Source organism: Mandrillus leucophaeus, unplaced genomic scaffold, assembly GCF_000951045.1.
Source record: "Mandrillus leucophaeus isolate KB7577 unplaced genomic scaffold, Mleu.le_1.0 Scaffold302, whole genome shotgun sequence".
NCBI classification, from domain to species: domain Eukaryota; kingdom Metazoa; phylum Chordata; class Mammalia; order Primates; family Cercopithecidae; genus Mandrillus; species Mandrillus leucophaeus.
Genome location: NW_012103166.1, coordinates 155,049 through 161,934, shown reverse-complemented (window position 1 = coordinate 161,934; position 6,886 = coordinate 155,049).

The following is a 6,886-nucleotide window of genomic DNA, read 5'->3' as shown; positions in this document are numbered from 1 at the left end:
AATAAGAGTTGGCCAGGTGCCATGGCTCGTGCCTGTAATCCCCGCGCTTTGGCCCAGATCAGCAGATCGCTGAGGTCGGAGTTCCAGACCAGCCTGGCCAACATGAGGAAACCCCGTCTCTACAAAAAATACAAAAATTAGCCGGGCCTAGTGGCACTCACCTGTGTTCCCAACTACTCCACAGGCTACTGGGAGGATTGTTGCAGCCTAAGCGGTAGACGTTGCAGAGAGCCATGATTGTGCCACTGCCCTGCACTTTTTTTTTTTTTTTTGGTCTCAAGAAAAATAAAATAAGAGGTAAGATTACAAATCAGTGGAATTAAAGGGAGAATATAACCTCAATAATAGCAAATGAGGCTTCCTAGTAGAAAGTTTGGAAAAAAATACTTAGGATGGGAACTCCACGTTGTATAGAATAAAGGAAAGGAAGTAGAAAAACAGTGGTGTAGGTAAAGAAATGAGTCACCTGACAAATTTTGAAAACCTGCTTGCAATGCTGTCCTGGGAGCTATTTTTATTTAATAAAGTCTCCAAATACTTCGTTGTTGAATTTAGGATAAATGTAACTAGACCATCGAGCAGCTGAGATAACTGAGAAACTGCTTTCTAAAAGTTGAAAATTGTGTTTCTGCCTCTTTGAAGCTATTGGCAAGGAAACTGTAAATTTCAGTGTAAAATGCATATCTCATGTCCAATTAGAGTAGGTTCTTACTTACATAGAATGACCATCTTTATTCATCTTTGGATTCTCCCTCACACCACCGCCATCACCCATTGCCTAGCATGATTTCTTGCAAATAATTTGGATTGATTGAGTTGGATATATCTCTTAGTTAGTGGACTTATTTTTTGAATAATTAGATTAAATTGTAAAGTCCTTGAAAAAAACTATTTTATTATTATATACTCATCCCCTAACAGTGCCTGGTCCATAGGAGGTACAAGTACTCTATATCTTTTGAAACACTGAATATATTTGTAAATATTAAGTTTTAGTTGAAAAGGAACTTTTATTTATCAAACACCTACTTTTATCACAAACCTTAAAAAATGTAATTCTACTTATGGCCACATTTATAAAAAATAATGTTTATCCTCATTTTAGAAATGAGGGAACTCAAGCTCAAAAATGATGAGTAAAGTTTGCTATCACAGAGAGTGAAAGACTAATTAGAAATTCAGCCTTAGGGCTGTGTGGCTCCAAAGTCCACATTCTTTCCATTACACTACACTGCTCTCTTGGGCTTAGTTTAGTTTTTTTTTTTTTTTTTTTTAATGATTCAAAGCAATAAGATCTTGCAAATAGTGTCAGTATTACAAGTGGCATTATCCATTGATGGTTCTTTGAAATATTGTGATTGTTGGAATTATACAGCGTTTGTCTTAAGGATTGGGGGTTTAGTGGGCTTCATACACAAAACTGGAGCAGAAGCACCTGAACCAAACATAATTTGGGTTGCCATCCTTGTATCATATGACCTCGCTTCAGAACCTATGTTGATTAGAGCCAAAGTGGACATCTGACGAAGGTAAGCCCATCAACAGACTACCTGGTGGCCTATCACTTATAAGGCACTGCCCAAACAGAAGCAGTTAAGATTTTTTTTTCTCACTATCCCAGGAATTTAATCCAAAGAACCCAGAGGGAAATTGCAGTTGGTGGCAGATGAGAAAGAAATCACAGTTGAATCAGAAAGAAGCAGACATGGGGAGTGTCGCTAATTTTTTGTCAATTGTGGAACATAAGTGCAAAGATTCATAAAATACTGCTACTGAAATCTGGGACTGCCTTATATCCAGAGTAACGCACCAGGGGCAGCTTCACTGAGGCCAACTTGTTAACAGCTGGATTAAATGTGAGCATCTCATTACTGTCCAGTATAATAACCCTTCTCTATCTTAGATAATATGGATGTATCTCTTTTCACTGCAGCCAGATGGGTTTAAATGAAGCAGCATCCCCCAATCCTACAGTGGCCCTTGAAACCATCCAGTCAGCCTGGAGAATACTGAAAACTTTCTGGGAGGTAAAAGAGCTATGGTGGCTTGTGAGCCCCCCACAGTGATGGGGTTCATCTGTGGCTAGCTGAAAGAGATGCCCGAGAGGGGAGTGGGGGCACTGGAGAAGGTAAAGGACAGAGGAGACAACAGAATATGTTACATAGGGAAAGGAACATGGGTTACAGGGAACTGGGAAAGTACATGGCCTGTTTGTCCACTTACCAGAACTTCACCATTGTGTCATGGTTGGTCAAATTGAATACATTTCAGGATGAGTCTCTTGACTGGAATAGTATTGGACATTTAGGAGACCAAATGACTTGTCCTCCTCCTTCAGCTTCCTTGTCTAGGCTTCCTGAAGGCAGGAACTGCATCTGTTTACCATGGTATCCCCCAAGACATCGTAGGTAGTAAATAGTGAGTGAATAAAATAAATGCATGAATAGTTTTTGACATACCTGACTTAAATAGGCCCTGTTGACCTACTGACTGCAGAAAAAAACAAATAGTCTAAGTAGAGAATCCTTTCATAAGCCATTCCAGTTAGGAGGCAGCATACTGATGCAGTTAAAAGAGTGGGCTTTGGTTTTTATCAGATATAGGTTTCAAAACCCACCTCTAGAAATCAGATTTCTCTTACTTAATCTTGATTTTGTTACTTAATTTCTGTAAGGCTTGATTTTATCATCTGTGTTATAAAGTATATGGTCTGTTTCATAGGGTCATTGTAAGGTGTAAATCTAAAGTGCTTAGCATAGTACCTAGCACAAAGTCAATACTCTGTAAGTAGTGGCAATTATTATTATCAGCTGTAATAGTTGTTATTGTTATAACTATTGCTCTCTGCCACTTGTTATATCATGATCAGGGTAGAAAAACAAAATTGAGAACAGTCTTTACTCATGATTTCACAATTTTCTACATAAACCATGGTCCTCTGCTCTGGGCCATTCCATGTCTTAGAGATTAGGATTTGGGAGGTTGGTCTGAACTCTATTGCCCGAGATTTATGCTTATTGTCTTTTTTGTCTTCAAGGTATATCAGGACTTCATGCCTCCTAGACCCACTCTTACCTTTATTTTAGCCACCTGTGATTCAGACTATCCTTTCTAAAGCACTGCTCTCATGATTTCAATCCATCTCTTCTCCTCCTGCCTTTACCCCATGTTTCCTCATTGCTTATCAGATGAAGGCCAGTTGCTTAGGCTAGCATGCAAGGTTTTGATTTATTTCCACTGCTAAATCCCTCTCAGTCTGGTTTATCCATATTGGCCTAGGATGGTTTAAAGTTCTGCCATCTTCCTGCCAGTTGTCCAAATCTCAAAAAACCAGTTACTGTATGTTTAGGGCAGCGTTAAAAGTAGAGGGAGCTATAGTCTTTCAGTCGATCCTGAGGAGGAGTTGGTTTCTATATTTACAGGGGCCAAGAGTAAGTCTTCAGCCAGTTTTGTGGTATAAGGTCAGCAGTTTGATTTTCAGCAGTTCTTCCTCTGCCACAGTTTGCTCTTGCTGTAGAATTGATAGATTAAAATGCCTCCTTAAATATGTCTCCAGGCTTCTTTGTTGAAGTTTAGGCCCTTTTATTTTGAAGATTCAAATAATAACATGACATCTTTGGATATCTTTGGAGTCTTAGACTAAGCATTTTTAGAGCTATAAAAGCATCTTCATGGCTACTCCCATTGAATTCACTCCGTTTAGGGGTTTATCTTAGACCTGGTGCGGTGTTTTCCTTATTGATTGTTTTGGGAGTTGGAGTGACTATCATTTAAATTTTACCCACTTGCTCAGCCTATGTTGATTCCATATTGGCTTGTTTGACCTTTTCATAGATAGCTAGTCATAACTACAACTATAAATGAGCTAAAATAATTTTAATCCCTAGTTAATTCATTCACATATAGACACTGAGTCCCTACTGTATGTAAGAAACTGTACTATATATTGCAAGGCATAAAAACTAGTAAGAATAATAGATAATGTTTATTGGTTATTTTATAAGTGCCAGGCACTGTCCTAGGGGCTCTGTAGTCATTATTTTTATTTAATCCTCACATCCCTTCTATAAGGTACATATTATTATCATCATTCTTCAGACAAGAAAACTGAGATGTGGGAAAATTAACTTGCCAAGTCATGTATTTATGGTGTGCTGGATAACAACATAGTAGAATGTTCATGATTTTGTTCACATACAATCACTGCCTTCAAGAGATTTACTGTATGGTAACAGAGATTAAACATGAACCTATAAAAAATCCAAGTTAAAAAGGGCAAAAGATCTGAGTAGACATTTCTCCAAAAAAGATATAAAAATCACTGATAAGCACATGAAAAGATGATCAACATCATTAGCCATCCAGGGAAATACAAATTAAAATCACAGTGAGCTACTGTGACATACCCACTAAGACGGCTAAAATATAAAAGACAACTAATAAGTGATGGTGCAGATGTAGAGAAATTGGAACCCTTATAGACCAATACTGGTGATGAAAAAGTGGTGCAGCCACTTTGGAAAATAGTCTGGCTGTTCTTCAAAAGGTTAAAAAAAATAGTTAACATATGACCCAGCAGTTCTCCTCCCAGGTATACACCCAAGAGAAATGAAAACATACGTCCTCACAAAAACTTACACATGACTGTTCTTAAAAGCATTTTTCATCCTAACCAAAAAGTAGAATCAAACCAAATCTCTACCAACTGACAAAGGATAAATAAAATGTGGTATTTACATACAATAGAACATTATTCAGCAACAAAAAGAAATGAAGTGCTGATACATGTTATGACATGGATGAATCTTGGAAACGTTATTCTGACACATAAGTGAAAGAAACCAGTCATAAAAGAACACCTACTGTATGATTCTATTGCTATGAAATCCTCCAAAATAGGCAAATCTGTAGAGATAGAAAGTAGATTTGTGGTTGCCAAGAGCTAGAGGGAAGGGAGAATGGGTAGTGGTTGCTAATGAGTACAGGGTTTCTTTTTGGCAGGATGAAATTGTTTTAAATTCATTGTGATGATGGTTGTACAACTATGAATATACTAAAAAGCCATTGAACTATACACTTTAAGTCAGTAAATTGAATGATAGGAAAATATATGAAGTATATATCAATAAAGTTATTTTTAAAAACATGAACCCAAAGTAACTAAAATATAAAGTAGCATTTGGTAACTCATACAGAAACATAACCAAAAGCTATCAAAGTTCAGAGGAAAAAGACCATTTAGGCTACCAGAGTTAGGGTAGCCTTCAGAAGACAATGGGATTTGGATGGAGCTGGGATGAGATATACAAAATTGAAGGAAAGAAGAAAAATATTTCTTAGAAAGCATAGCAAAAAGAAGGAAAAAAATTACAGCATATATTTGGGAAATGGTACGGGGTCTGGTTTGGCTGACATGCTTAGTGCTGGTGGTTAGAATAGACAAGTATTGATATGCTTTAGATAATTATGGGAGAAAATATTTAAAATTTTAACTTTGCCCCTCAAAATCTAAGGTGTGTTGTCAAGATACAGTACAGAGGAAGAGTAGTAGACTTTGAAATGATAGGTTTGTCTAGACCTTGGAGAAAGAGGTATGAATACTAGGTAGGAAATCACCTCTGATTCTGCCCTCACTGGAAGCTCCAGATCCCATTTCCTTATTAGCTCGTGTTTCCTTATTAGCCTTGCAGTCTTGGGAGAGTCTGTGGATTGTGGCACCTGTAGAAATAGTCTTATATCTGAGCACAAAGTATTCCTCATGGTTTCTCAATACTGTGCTGGCATCAAGATATTCCTCCTCTGCTTCAGGTGAAAGTCAAATGTAAGTCAAGCCTCAGCCCCCATAGCATGAATTCGAGAAGTGACACAAACTAGTCATAATTATTTCATTCCATTACATTCCAGTTGTTTTCTTGAGAGCCTACTATGTTAAAAAAAATTGTAGTAGATGCTGTTGGGGCTAAACAAAAACAAAACCGAAACAAAAATTCCTCAACAGGTTGTGTTAATGGATATAGCTTTATTTTGAAACTGCATAGGTGTTTCCTTCACTCAGCCACTGATTAGAGAAACTGAGAGGTTCTGGAGACGCAAAACCAGGAGCTAACTGCTTCATTCATAGTCTGATGGGGCGAGGAACTTAGGGAAAAGCTCCCTTTTGCACCCATTCCCAGCAACAGGCCTCCTATTCTTGTCTTCTTCTTATTTACCCTGTTGTAATAAGTATATTTACCAAGGGAAGTGTTCCTTCAAACCCTTCTCTATCGTTTACCTGGACTGTGCTGAATGTCAGGACTAGGTCAACCCAGCTCAGACCCAGATGTAACCCATGTGCTGTGGGGTTGGAGAGAGAACGGTTCCCTAACAAAGAATTGGCCACTACTGAACTTGAGCCTCAAGGGTAATGGAAAAGGCTTCAAACAGGAGATACAAACCACGCTTATGCCTAAGAGGTGGAGAGTAAAGAACAAATCTCACTCTCTCCTTCCTGTACTGTCACTCACTGTACCACATTGTATGTGGTCTCTTCATTTCTTAATTTTTTCAATTATAAAGTATTTATTGTAATGTAAATGTAAAAGGTCACTTTAGAAAATTCAGAGATATGAAAGGAAAACAACTGAAATCACACACAATCTCATTATCCAGAAACAACTATGGTTTACATTTTGGCGTATTTCTTTCTTTTCCTATATGAACATATTTCTTCCCACAAAGTTGAAATCATACATATATGTATATGTATATTAAGTTTTATATTTTTATTTTTTTACCAACAGTTGAATAGTAAGCATTATTCTCATGTTATTTAATTATTCTTCAAACATGTTACTTGGAACAAATAGGTTGCAGAATAATTCCCCAATATTGAAAAATTATGGAGTTC